Raw genomic sequence first — 7,834 nt, 5'->3', positions numbered from 1 at the left:
AGCCCCTTGCTGAGGTCGCCAGAAGTCGGCTGTGACTTGCCGGCACTTTACACACAGAAAGAGGACAGAAGGGCAGTGTATAAATATTTTAAATAAATGATAGTTTTAATAAACATCGATGCCACTTTTTGAAACCTTCTCTCCCTCTGTTGGTGTGCATGCGTGAGAAACAGAATGGGGGTATCAGGTTTCGGCTGAATTGAAAACAGCATTTTAAATGCACTGGTGTCAGTTGTCTGAACTAACTGATTGCCACTTAGCAATGCACATGGGACTCCTAGGTCCACTATACAGTTCCAAACTACAGCCCTGGAGGTCGAAAGAGTATGATGCCATTGGACTACAGGCTTGTCATGTTTGCCATTGCCACAAGATGGCACTGTTTGAGAAAACGACAGGCTGCTTCAGTGTGGAAAATGGTGACGTTGGAAGCTCTGGTTCTGAAAATTGAGTTCAAATTGCCTTCATCAGCACTGCTACAGAATTGTCTGAAGACTGCGACCCCTCTTAAAAGGCAGCTACAAAACTGGAACAAAACATATCCCCTGTTGCCAGAGGACGTTTAGTTAAATTTTTGCATTGATCTGAGGAAGTGTGCCTTGCCCATGAAAGCTCAAACCTTGAATAAAACTCTGTTGGACTTAAAGGGGCCGCTGGACTCGAACTCTGTTCTACATGTTCCCTAACGTTGGCAACCTGGATCGCACAATTCTTACATCAGCTCTGTGCCAGCTCTGTGTTGGAATACTTGGAAATGTTGTGAGTAGAGTCTGGGGAGTGTCTGCTTAGGGGAGGGGAACTGATCTCTTGTCATCTGGAAATCAGTTGAAATACCAGGGGATCTCCAGGCCCCACCTGGAGGTTGGCGACCCCACCAGTGAAGGAGTCTATTGAGAGCCGCTGTAATCTAGTCAGAGTTGCCACATGCCCTCTGGCACTCCCGTGGCCGGTGGTAGAAAGAAAAGTTTTTAAAAACCCAGCCAGTCATGGTGTGATGTCATTTCCGGGTTTCACTGGAACTGATGTCACACTGTTGCTGACCGCTGCCCCTCCATGTCCCCACTGGCTGGTCTCTGGCTGGTCGCCAGGCTGGGCGTAGCAGCCCTAAGCATAGTGGTTAAAATATTAGCATAGGGGACTGAATAGATACCATCCCATTAGATTGTACCATGCTGAGGTCCCTCCCTTCCTCTCCCCAGGCTCCATCCCCCTACTTACCACCATGCCATGTAAAAGTTTTAGCTGCCCATTTCCGCACATTAAGCTGCCTCAGGGACATTCTTCTCCTTTCCTATGGTGGTACACACAACCAGGCTTGTAGTCAGGCTAGGAGCAAGGACTACAAGTCCCAGAATGCACTGGGATCCCACTCACTGAGGAGAGCAGAGAGAAAGCTGGGGAAGGAGTTCTGTGGAAAAGGGAGGGCCTCAGCCTCCATCTCGAAAGGGAAAATTGGATTAGCTGAGGAGACAGAGGAAAGTTAAAAATGGGGCCCTCTCCCCACCTGGAGTCCTAAATGCCTCTGTTATATTAATATTTTTAAATAAATAAATAAATAAATAATATTAATATGGCCTTCTCTCCATTTTGCATACATTGAACTAACCCTTAGGCTAATAGAATATTAGCAGAGAGGGGGGGAAAGTGAGAAGGTGGTGGCAGTATCAGTTTGCAAGACATAAGGAAACCCCTAAAACAGTGGTTCCCGAATTTTTTGGGTCCACTGCTCCCACGGTTCCATAAACTCATCCTCAGTGCCCTCACCCTATAAGAAGCATTATTCAGAAAAGCGGTTTGCATAGGGTTACCATATCTTGAATAGCAAAAAAGAGGACATATTTCCCAAGTGACTACGTCAAAGTGAGCACTATGACAAATCTCATTTTAAAAACCTCTCCTATTGAAGCTGTGATAATTGCTACTAACTAGGAATATTCCTAACCTTCCAACCCCCAAAGAGGGCATTTTCATCAGTTTTTTTTAAAGAGCCCAAAAGAGGACACACAAAAAAGCAGATATTTCGTCACCCTAGGTTTGCATGACCTACTGAGGAAAATAGCAAAACTGGAACCCCCCCCCCCCCCATAGCTAGCAATCCAAAACAGTCCCGTGGCACCTGAGTGGTGGGTGTTGCCTTCTGTCACACTTCTGGTGATGCCAGGGGGTGTGGCATATGCAAATGAGTTAAGCTAATGAGCTCCTGCACCTCTTTTTCTACTAAATGACCCCTGCTGGCTAATAGAATATTAGCAGGGGAGGGGGGAGTTAGAAGGTGGCGGCAGTATCAGTTTGCAAGACTTAAGGAAACCCCTAAAACAGTGGTTCCCGAATTATTTTGGTCCACTGCTCCCACGGTTCCATAAACTCATCCTCAGTGCCCTCTACCTTACCCTATAAAAAGCATTATTCAGAAAAGCAGTTTGCATAGGGTTACTGTATCTTGAAAAGAAAAAAAGAGGACATATTTCCCAAGTGACTACGTCAAACTGACCACTATGACAAATCTCATTTTAAAAACCTCTCCTGTTGAAGCTGTGATAATTGCTACTAACTAGGAATATTCCTAACCTTCCAACCCCCAAAGAGGGCATTTTCATCAGTTTTTTTAAAAAAGAGCCCAAAAGAGGACACACAAAAAGCAGACATTTGGTCACCCTAGGTTTGCATGACCTACTAAGGAAGATAATAGCAACAAATCAATCAATCAATCAATCAATCAATCAATCAAAACAGTAACAATTGCGCATTGTTTTCAAAAACCAATCAAAACCTTTTAGTTTAATTCCACAAAATTTATGGGTTAGATCCGTTATAAATGTGAACACCACAGTAAAAGAGGCCCAACTCCAGTGCCCCCTGCTACTTAGCACCCCCCTTGGTAATCCCCCTTGTCTCCCAGAGGGTGGTACCCTTCACTCTGGGAGCGACTGCTCTGAAAGGTGCTAGAAAACCAGGATATTTATGAGGTAAAACACTCCCAAGATGTTTCTCTGGCATGTTTTAAAGTGCAAAAGTCCTTTCCCTCAGAGGCATTGCAGGAACGATAAAGAAAAAGAGGGACCTCTCTCCAGTTTCACTCTGGCCACGAGGAGCTCTTTTCACCATTGAGAATAGATGCCTTCATAATAATGTTACCTATATATTACTGGCTGGAAAGTGGGAATTGAGAGTGAACCTAGGATGCAACGGAGGGTGAATTTTGGTTAGGGGCAGCTAGAGAGTTCATGGCTGGAGTAAAATTTGAATCAGGCCCTTCCTTACAACTTATTCTCTTTAATCAACACATTAAACAACTGGTTCTCAAAACTTTTCGAAGTGGGAACCATTTCTAAACTTAACGGTATTTTCCTGGATGCATTTGAAATTTAATTCCATGCTGTTTCTCCTGTCGCACCATAAGACCACGAGATATGCCTGCCAGATCAAACCAGAGGTCCATCTAGTCCAGCATCCTGTCTCGCACAGTGGCCAGCCTGTTCCTGTGGCGGTCCAACAAGGCACAGAGGCCCAGGCCTTCCCCTGATGTTGCCTCCTGGTGCTGATATTGGGAGATTTACTGACTCTGAATGTCGAAGTTCCCTTCGTATGCACGCATCTCATGTTGGTGAACATTGAACCAGCTTATATTTTTCCTGTTTTAATATTCATAAACATATAACTTTATTGAGCCACCAGCTGTAGTCATGGTCATTTTGCACAAACCCACCCACATTTGCCATCAAGCTTCTCAGAGCTCAGGTCTGCTCTGTTCCCTTTCTTCTCTCCAGGCCTTGCAAGGCAGCTGAGGTCCACTTCTGGGCCCTGATCAGTGTTCCCTCTAAGCTGAGTTGGAGTGAGCTAGCTCACAGTTTTTTAGCCTCCGGCTCACACATTTTTCTTAGCTCAGGAATGATGGCTCCAGAGCAAACTGATTTATTTAAAATAAATAAATAAATTTATGCAGTAGCCAAATTACTGCTCACAGCTTTAATGCCAGTAGCTCACAAAGTGGAATTTTTGCTCATAAGACTCTACAGCTTAGAGGGGACATTGGCCCCTGATCCTCAGTTTGGAGAACTACTGCATTATAAAGATGCATTTCTAGAATGAGCACAGCTATTTGGTCCAAGGTAAGGTTGTTCTCTGATGCAGCCACCGAAGGGTCTCAAAATGAGCATGGTGCCTGTGTACTGCAGGGGCTTGGCTCACTTCCAGCCAGTGGATACAGGCACCTCCTGGACCTGTATCACTTCGGGTTGCCCACCTCCAGGTGGAGGCTGCAGATCTCCTGGAATTACAGCTGATTTCCAGACTGCATAAATTGCTTATTTATTTATTGTTTATTTTTTGAAAAGTACTCCACGTCTCCTGAAGAAAATGGCTGCTTTGGAAGGTGGGCGGCATGTCATTACATACCCTACGGAGGTACCTCCCCTCCCTAAACCGTGACCTCCCAGGCTCCACCTATCAAATCACCAAGTATTTCCAAGCCTGGAGTTGAGAACCCTGCGGTGCTCCCCATTCCCATGACAGTGGTGTAGAAAGAACATAAGATGAGCCCTGTTAGACCAGACCAGTGGTCCATCTAGTCCAGCATCGTATTTCTCCCTGCAGCCAATCAGTTGCCCTGGAAGGCTAACAAACACGGCACAGGAGCTGTGGAGAAACGCCATCTTATGCCTATGTTTAAGTTGGTGTGGGCCAGATAGGAGGGGACTATCAAACCTGAGGTAGGCCTTGGCCTAGCCTCCTCCTCATCCCCCCCCCTCCTTGTTCCAACCAGCAGTCAGAGGGCAGCTCCCTAGAGAGGACAGGAAGTCCATCAAGGCTGTGAGGAGATCTGCCCCAGAATGCTGCAGGAGGGAGAGGCACTTCCTGGGCGGGGAGGGCTGTTTGATATAGTGGAGCTTTTGGGCGGGAAGCCAGTCTGTGAGAATTGAGGTCAGTCCGCCTGAAGTCTGGAGCCAGTCAGGCTGTCGGCTGGAGACTGCAGGAGGCAGAGGCCATGTTGGGAGTTGGGCTAACCTAACTTCCTCCAGGGAAAGCAAGTCGTGTGCCTGCCCTGCAGACCATCTAGACAGGGTATGTGTAGTGAAGGGAGAGAGGGAGCGATTTATTATCCACCTTTATTTTGATTCTTCCGTTCACTGTCACTATGCCTGTATATCGTTGAGTGGTTTCAAACTAAATCCTTTTACTGTTGACACCGAGAAGTCCCTCCGTCCTGCAAAGTTCCCCCAGCCGCTTGGACACGCTAGGAGTGGGTTGGGGTCACAATGTTCCCTCTAAGCTGTGGAGTCTTGTGAGCAAAAATTCTACCTTGTGAGCTGCTGGCATTAAAGTTGTGAGTGAGCCATTTGGCTGCTCCATAAAATAGTTTGCTCTGGAGCCCTCCTTCCTGAGCTAAGACAAAAAATGTGTGAGCCAGAGGCTAAAAAACTGTGAGCTAGCTCACACTAACTCAGCTTAGAGGGAACACTGGTTGGGGACTCCCTAAGGAGGAGAACAAGGGCAAAACAGCCCTTGTGTGTATGGGGGGGGGGAAGACACTCTGGTTAAAACTCTATGGTAGAAGTTAATTCTGCCATAAAGTTTTGCCCCAAAACCAGAGCGTTACCCCTGACATGCCCATGTCACTTCCGGGTTCCACAGGCACATCATGTTAATTTCCAGCATTCCTCCCTGCTCCTGGTAAGCGTACCCCCATCCCCTGCCCGCTGCTCCAAGGGAACTGGCAACCCTACCGCTAATTGTTTTTAAACTTGTTTAGAAGAACGAAATTCTTCTTTACATAAGTGATTGAAATGTGGAATTTGCTGCCAGAGGATGTGGTGATGGCCACAGGCATAGGCAGCTTTCTCATGGAGGACAGCTCTGTCAGTGGCTACTAGACATGGACAATGCTCCCTCTAAGCTATGGAGTCTTGTGAGCAAAAATTCTACTTTGTGAGTTACTGGCATTGAAGTTGTGAGCTACCGCATAAATTAGTTTGCTCTGGAGCCGTCCTTCCCGAGCGAAGACAAAAATGTGTGAGCTGGAGGCTAAAAAACTGTGAGCTAGCTCACACTAACTCAGCTTGGAGGGAACACTGGACATGGGAGACTCAAGGGAGCCTCCACATTCAGAGGCAGCAAAGCTCTGAATAGCAGTGCCAGGAGGCAAGATCAGGGGAAGGCCTCAGCCTCTGTGCCCTGTTGTTGGCCCTCCAGAATAACTGGTTGGCCACTGTGTGGGACAGGATGCTGGACTAGATGGCCCACTGGTCTGATCCAGCAACTCTTCTTATATGTTGATTTGCATTCAAAAAGCCAATTACAGATGTCTGTATCTGTAATGTTAGCACCACACTCTATGCTTATAAAAATAAACAGCAATCTGGCGGCACCTGAAAGACGATCCAGTTTTTATTCTAGCTTAACTCTTTGTGGTCTGTTGCCCACTGCATCAGATGCATGTAGTGGGTTCTCCCTAGGCAGTCATGGGATGGGAGCGTGTGACAAAGTTGTAAAAAGCAGACTCAAAGGGCCATGAAATGTAGGAAGAGCATATTCTAGACTCTCGGGTCCCACTCCCAGGCATCTCTTCACTCGGGTCATAGAAACAAGCAGCAGTCTTGTGGCACCTTAAAGACTAACATGATTTTATTCCAGCATCAAATCTTGCTTGCCTTGAAGCCGTCACAAGACTCTCATTTAGTTTTGCAGCAACAAACTAACAGGCTACGCCTAGAACAGGGTTTCCTCCAGCACTGGCAACAAGCCCCTTTATTACATCGTTGTTTTTTAATCTGTTTGTAATCCGCAAGAAAAACAAATTGGAAATGAATCAAACCACCAAACAAATACATTTACATTTGTTTTGTGGTCGTGCTCACGGGAGGTCGGGACAATGTTCATAACAGGCGTTAGAATCCACACTGAAGGGATTATATTCCAGCTTTCTCACTAGAAATGAAGGCAAAGGGTTCTCAGTCGAAAGTTCCTTTTTCTAAGTAAGCACACTGGGGAATCCTGCTCCTAAGAACCAAAAGTTTATTTCAGACTTTCCAGATAGAACAAATACCCGTTAGCTTCCTTTGTATTTTGTTAGACCAAGAATGACGATCACAGCATTTATAGTATTGCATTTATTTCCATACCAGGAACATAACCAGAAATACATTCAACGTTCTTGCCGCACGGTAACACAATGTACCCTCCGGTTGGCTGCATATTTGTAAGAAGCAATCATATACTCCAAAAGCCAAATAACTATTTACAACCTCTCTCTCTAGAAAAGCCTTAAAGCTGCTTGAATATGTTCCATTCTGAATACACTTGAAAGGCGTTACTCCCAGGTATTATTATAGGTTTCGAAGTCACCAGTCCACAATCCAGTCGCACCAAACCATTTAACTTTAGGCCCCAATTAATTCAAAGGGGGTCAGTGTCTGAATACTGAAGTCTGATTCAGAGGTTTCTTTTTATCACAGAGCCGTGTCAGCGATTGTCCCTTCAGGACGGTTAGATGTATTTCCTGTCAGTTTCATATCACAGATGCTTTTTGGCAAAAATGGAATCTAATCAGGCCACTGCAACTCTTGGGACTAGGGTATTACCTTATATTTGTGCCAGGTGTGTGGAAAATACTGTGTACTACTTATAGAAATGGGCTCACCAAATGGAGGGATGGGCAATAGATTCAGGACAGACAAAAGGAAAAGCTTCTTTATATGGGTGAGTGATTAAAATGTGGGATTCGCTGCCAGAGGATGTAGTGATGGCCACGGGCACAGATGGCTTTAAAAGGGGATTAAACGGATTCATGGAGGACCAGTCTATCATGGTGACTAAAGGGAGCCTGCCCATTCGGAGG

This window comes from Gekko japonicus, unplaced genomic scaffold (genome assembly GCF_001447785.1).
Source record: "Gekko japonicus isolate JY-2015 unplaced genomic scaffold, Gekko_japonicus_V1.1 scaffold6565, whole genome shotgun sequence".
NCBI lineage: Eukaryota > Metazoa > Chordata > Lepidosauria > Squamata > Gekkonidae > Gekko > Gekko japonicus.
Note: the sequence above shows the minus strand (reverse complement) of the source record.